The following is a 6766-nucleotide window of genomic DNA, read 5'->3' as shown; positions in this document are numbered from 1 at the left end:
GATTTTATTTTTAAAAATATATTATTATGTTTTCTTATATATTTTATTTTAAAAATATTTTTTAAAATATTTTTGTGTGTGTGTGATTTCAGAGAGGAAGGGAGAGGGAGGGAGAGAGAGAGAGAGAGAGAGAAACATCAATGATGAGAGTTACTAATCAACTGCCTCCTACATGCCTCCCACTGAGGATCAAGCCCGCAACCGGGGCATGTGCCCTGACCAGGAATCAAATCGTGACCTCCTGGTTCATAGGTTGGCCTTGCTAAGATTTTAGATTTTATTCTCAGAGGATTTTGAGCAAAGAATGGCTTGAAGTAATTGTGTTTTTAAAGCACAGATGTGGAAATCTGAGTTTACAGACAGTGTGGGAGGGAGGCAGGGAGAGAGGAGTCAGAGCTGCAGCCTGGGGCGATCTGAAGGAGCAACAGCTCAGGTTCCTTTGAATTCTACTTCAGCCTTTCCCCAGCCGCTTGGCCTGGGGCATATAACTTCTCTGAGCTCGGTTTCCTTATCTTTGAAACAGGGGCAGTAGTAGTCCCTCAGTCTTGTGTAGTAGATATAAAGGCTGTTATTAACATACATAAAGCTTTAGTGCATAATAGGGGCTCCATAAAGAGTCACTTTGAGGATCTTCAAGGCATTCCAATCCTGTGGGCATGAGCTGGGGGCAGGCAGAGAGGAAGAGAAAGATGATGACACATAATGCTAATAATAGCCAGCTAGTTCTTGTTGAATACCTACCACCTCTAGGCACTGGGGCAAAACATTTGGCCAATATTATCTCACTTAATCTTTACAACAAAAACAAGGACAACAATAGATTAACCCATTTTTATTTTTCTAATGAAGAAACTGAGGCTCAAAGGTCACCCAGTGGGTAATTGGCAGCAGATAGGACCCATTCCCCACCTCTGACTCCAGAGTCCCCAGGTCTTCCCACTGAGGGGAACCTACTGAGCTCTGAGATGAAAGATCCCAATGAGTCCCGCTCTCAGGGGTGTTAACATTTTTAGGGGGTGTTCTAAGGACAATTTTTTTCACTTAAACATTTAATTGGAAACGTTTAACTGAAATATAGCAAATTTCAAAGGATAATATAAGCAAACTGTAGAAATCATCAGACCAAAAATATGCTCTAATACAGGAGTTGGTGGGGGGCAGAGGGCAGGCTAGTGGTCTCTTGAGTGTTGAGCCCACTGCCCCAGCCCCATCCTGTGCCACTTTGCTCTGTTCTCCAGCCCCAGGTGCTGTAGCCATCTTTCCTTTCCTCTCTGGAACCATGCTCCCTCTACCACAGGGTCTTTGCACTAGCTGCTCCTTAAAAAAAAAAGTATAGTTGACACCGTAACCAGTTTGGCTCAGTAGATAGAGTGTCAGCCTATGGACTGAAGGGTCCTGGGTTCAATTCCGGTCAAGGGCACATACCTCAGTTGTAGGTGATCCCCGACCCTGGTCTGGTTGGGGTGCATGTGGGAAGCAACCAATTGATGAGTCTCTTTCACATTGATGTTTCTCTCTCTATCTCTCCCCATCCCTTCCACTCTCTCTACAAATCAATGGAAAAATATCCTCAGGTGAGGATTAACAACGAAAAAAAGTATAGTTGACATACAATATTATATTAGTTTCAGGTGTACAACATAGAAACAATATTGTTTGACATCTATATACCTTACAAAGTGATCACCACAGCCAATTCTAGTAACCTTCTAAAAATAAGGAACGCTTCGTGAATTTGCATGTCATCCTTGTGCAGGGGCCATGCTAATATCTGCATCATCTCAATTTTAGTGGATGTGCTGCCGATGCAAGCACCTAGCTGCTCCTTTTACTTGGAAAACTCTTCGCCGGCCCTTGCCTTACTGTTACTTGCACTATGCCCTTCCTACTTCTTTAGAAGTTTCCCAGGCCCTAAGCGAGGTCGGTTTTCCTGACAGAGGCTCTCTCATCCTCTTTCTTTTCTTTTTAAAAAAATATTTTTATTGATTTCAGAGAGGGAGGAAGAGGGAGAGAGAGATAGAAACATCAATGATGACAGAGAATCATTGATCAACTGCCTCCTGCAGGCCCCCTACTAGGGAGCGAGCCGGCAACCTGGGCATGTACCCTTGACTGGAATCGAACCCAGGGCCCTTCAGTCCACAGGCTGACACTCTATTCACTGAGCCAAGGTGGCTAGGGCTGTCCTTCTCTTTCATACCCCAGATTTCAATTCGTGAGCGTACTTTAAAAAAAATTAAGATACAATTCACATACAATAAAAGTCACCAGATTAAAGCCCACAAGTGTACAAATTTTACTATATTCACAAGGTTGTTCAACCATCACCACTATCTAATCCCAGAATATTTTCATCAACCCAAAAGCAGCACTGAATCTATTAGCATCATTCCCCTTCATCCCCTAACCCCTGTCAAACACAAATCCACTATTTGTCTCCATGGATTTGCGTATTCTGGACATTTCATATAAGTAGACTCATATAATATGTAGTCTTTTGTGTCTGAATTCTTTCCTGCAACATAATGTTCTTAAGATTCATTCATGCTGTAATGTGAATCAATACGTCATTCCTTTTTATGACTAAATACTACTCTATTGTATGGATATACCACATTTTGTTTATTTATCCATCTGTTGATGAACATTTGGGTAGTTTCCACCTTTTGGCTATTGTGAACAAGTGTTATGTTTTTTTAAGTGGACATCATAAAACATGCGTCAGGTTGAGTAGGGAAAACAGACACTACATAGTTACAAAAATCAGTGCATCACTTTGGAAAATAGTATGGCAGTCCTCAAAAAGTTAAACATTACCATGCGACCTGGCAATTCTACTTCTAGGTATATAACCAAAAGAATTGAAAACGTATGTTTACACAAAAACTGTACATGGACGTTCACAGCAGCATCATTCAACAACAGCCAAAAGGAAAACAACTTTAATGTCTATAAACCAAAAATGGTACATCCACACAATGGAATATTATGCAGCTGTACGAAGGAAAGAAGGCTGATTCAAGCTACACCATGAATGAAGCTTGAAGACATTGTGTACACTCCACGAAGGCAGGGATGACGTCGGTCAGCTCATCTGTGACCACTGTGCAGGCTTTCAGTAGGTGACCAAGAACTGCCTGTGGGATGGATGAAAGGCCAGGTCAGCAGTCCCAGCATCTCACCCCTGTGATATGTGGACTGAATGCCAGGGCAGTGAGGGGGACCTGCCAACAACTCTGAATCTCACCACCTCTGGCCTTCAGCAATACATGCCTCCTGCTGGCATTTCCATCCTCACAACGTGTTGCATCCAGTAGGTGCTCAATAAAGTCCTGGCACAATGGCTTTCGGCTGGACCTGAATCTTCAACAATAGTCAGGGAGCAGGGAAAGAAACAGCAGGTTGGCAAGTGGGGCAGGGCTCAGAGACTGCCCTGCAAGCAGCCACTCAGTCACCACAGGAGGGGTGGGATTTGCTAAGACAAGGCCTTGGGCATGCATTTCAAAGGCTTCGCTCCTCCCAGTAAAACCAGCACCAGCCCAGTGGAGGGGTCACAGCCAGCCCAGCCTCCTGCAGAGGGGGTCACTGGGAATTCTGTGTTTCATCAAATATTGCTCGGCCAGGGAGTTTTAGTTGAAAATCATTTTAATTAGCCGGAAACTAGTTTAATAAATGAAAAACAGAGAACTTTCCAAGGCCACAGCTGGGAAACACTTGCTTTTTAAAAAATTCCGCCTGGCTTCCCAGGCCAGCTAAGCACCCTGACACAAGGGCCTAAGTGCCAGAGGAATCCACAAGGAAAACAAAGCTTATTTTTAGAGAAATATTTTAAACCCAGTTTCAGCGAGTTTAGGAGTTTTCTTGTCTGCCTGAGTGAATATCTTCCCTTCTATTTCAGAGCTGCTCTCACCCCAGGGCACCAGCACGCCTATCTGACAGCTATTTCTGCACAGATGAAAATAATCGGGCTCCTTCCTCCTCCAACCAGAGAACTGTTTCTAAATATGTCCCTCTAGTCAGGCCCAGGAGGCCTGTCCCTGGCAGGTGTGCCCTGCAATAGGGTGGGTCAGGGGGTCCCTGCAGGCCTGGAGGCCTGTCTGCCACCCTCCCATCAGCCCTGTTCTGCCCACCGCCCTGCAGGAAGCGGATGACAGCCTGACCATCATTTCCGGGTTTTGAAAGCAGTTTGTAGCTTGAAAGAGGCCGGCTAAAAGGGGTTGCTTTTCCTCTGTAGGTGTTAACACCCTGACCCCACATGGACACACTCCCACACACACAGACACCTCCAGACCCAAACATACAGCAACTCTGACAGGTTCTCCCTCACACCCCACAGACCCACACACTTACCCACACAGCATTAGCTACACAGACACAGCCACAGCTTCAGGCACACCCAAACCCACACCCACACCCACACCCACACCCACACACAGATCCACACATACACCTACACACAGTCAGAGCAACAGACACACCCAAGCTCACACCCATACTCACACATATAGATTTCCACACCCACCCAGAGACTCACATACCCTATAGACATACATACTCCACACAGATCCACACACCCACAGACAGCCCCACACCACAGTACTCCCCCACGGAAACACCACACACAGGCCCCTGAGCACCTGCACAGGGTAATACTTAGGAACGTGTGCACACCCACCTTAAAAGACAGGGACCCATACACACACACACACACACACACACACACACACGTCGCCCTCCATGTGGACACACCCCCACAGACCTCCCTCCAGGCATGCAGACACCCTTAGACACATACACACTCGTACGCTTTCCAGGTCCAGCACAATCTGTCGGGAGAGGCTGGAAGAACACACCCAGGCCAGGGGTGGGACCCAGAGGTGCTGTGGCTTCCAGCAGCCCAGACCCCCACCCGCCTCCTTCCCGCAGGGCTCCTCCTGGGCAGGCCTGTCCAGCTGCCAGGCCTCGCTCCTCTCTGGCCCTCCCTCTGTTGCTCCCTCCCGCCCTGGCCTTGCCGGCCGCATGGAACTGGACCTGCCCTGGATGGCCACAGGGCTGCACATCTCCTGGAGTGAGAACAGGAAAAAACACACCCAATTAAATAAGGTAGTAACAACGGAAAGTAGCTACAGGCCCCTGATGGAAGGCAAGCCTGGCCTGGGCTTACCCTCTAGGGGCCGAGTCCGCTCCCACTAACTCGCAAGGCCAAGGAAGGCAGAGGGACCCAACTTCCACTTTCAAGGCAGAGTCACATCTGTCCCCACTCTTGTCACAAGCAAAACCGAAGAGGGAGCGCCTGGGGACAGTTCCCTTCTAGGTTCAAACGCACTCTAGCGGGCTTCCTCCCTGCACACACCCAGCCTGGACGGAGCATTCTAGCGCAGGGCCAGGCTTGCAGCCAAGAGCTATGCCTGTTAGTCCTGACTGCTTTGGGCCCTCCCAGGCCTGGCCCTTTCATCCGGGTTCCTGTGCTGCTGCAGAGCTCATAATCCGCCATCTATCCCCATGGGTGGGTGCAGAGCTTTGGCCTTCTCAACAGTTATTTTGTGCCCGCCCCCCCCCCCGCCCCCTTTATGCACTCAGCAGTAGATTCAGACAGAGCGAGTGGGAGAAAATATGTCCACGCATGCATCCCTTCTCTGAAATCATTTAGAAGGTGGTACACACTAATTGGGTCGTTTAAAAAACACCTTCGTTTTCAAACAGCCGGTGGAAATGCCGCCCTATCAGGGCATTCTAAACACACATTACTGGCTCATTTGCACAATTAACTACAAAAGAATTTTATCTTGAGTTAACACAGTTTGTGAGCCAGTCCATTTTAGTTCCGCTCCCCAGCCTGTGATAGAAATCCTGGCTTGTCTTTACTTGCAATTTGTTATTTCTTGTTCCTTTAGTTTACACGAACACTTTCCTAAGGGTGATCAAGCAATAGTAGAGAGTTTTGTTTGCTGTGAATTCCAGCCGCGGCAGAGACAATGACCTACATACCCTCCATTGATCTGTGGCAAGAGGAAATTTCTGAATGATCCCCCACTCCCCCTCAAAGCTTTCCACACTCCACTGGGTCTAAAATACAAAACATCAGATCTTAGCAGTTGGGCTTGCAAACAAACCAAGTTTGAAAAATAAATGTGGCTTACCCCCAAAAGAAGTCGAACATTCCAGTTGCTCAAAAGTACTTGTTTAAGGAAAGTTAAGTTTTGGAATGAAGTGGAAGCAAGGCCTTGGAAACGCAGCCTGGCCTGAACAGCACCACATTTTAGACTTTTCCTCCCCATTGCACATTCTTTATGGTGAAGAGGCCAGCGAGCCTGCAGGGTCCTTGCTGGAGAGCCCTCCTTGGCCTCGGGTTTCCCCTCCCCCACTGCTGAGGCCCTCAGCCAAGGGCCGGGCATCTGGGAGAACTTTGAAACTGTTCCTCATCCCTTTTGGCAGCGTGCGCCAAGCACCAAAACGCTCCAGCTAACACCAGTGCAATCATCGTTAACGTGAAACAGCTGCCTGAAGCCCGGTGGGGCCGGCATACTGCCCTCCCCCTGCCCCCCACCCCCACCCTCACCCCCGCAGCCGGCTCAGCTGTGAGACACAGGAGATCCGGCTGGCTATGCAGGGAGTGAGGGGATGCGGCTGGCTATGCAGGGAGAGAGAGCATTGGTTGATAGAGCCCAGCTGTTGTAGATAAGAAAACTAACTTGCTAAATCTCTTACCTACTTTGGAAAAAGTGTCTGAACTATGTGGGGGTGGAGAAAGATGAAGAAAACATGA

The 6766-nt window shown here is 47.8% G+C and overlaps 1 long non-coding RNA gene across 1 annotated transcript; it reads right to left on the bottom strand.

Annotated features, from left to right (window-relative positions):
* Positions 1 to 245: 245 nt before the first annotated feature.
* On the bottom strand, positions 246 to 6540 carry LOC107181622. The gene is made up of 2 exons (XR_001512288.1): positions 6141 to 6540; positions 246 to 661 (listed from the first exon to the last, which is right to left on the bottom strand). It is a non-coding gene; the product is annotated as an uncharacterized LOC107181622 (long non-coding RNA).
* Between the last annotated feature and the right edge of the window lie 226 nt (positions 6541 to 6766).

This window comes from Myotis davidii, unplaced genomic scaffold (genome assembly GCF_000327345.1).
Source record: "Myotis davidii unplaced genomic scaffold, ASM32734v1 scaffold6, whole genome shotgun sequence".
Classification (NCBI taxonomy): Eukaryota; Metazoa; Chordata; class Mammalia; order Chiroptera; family Vespertilionidae; genus Myotis; species Myotis davidii.
This window is presented reverse-complemented; position numbering and strand designations above follow the sequence as displayed.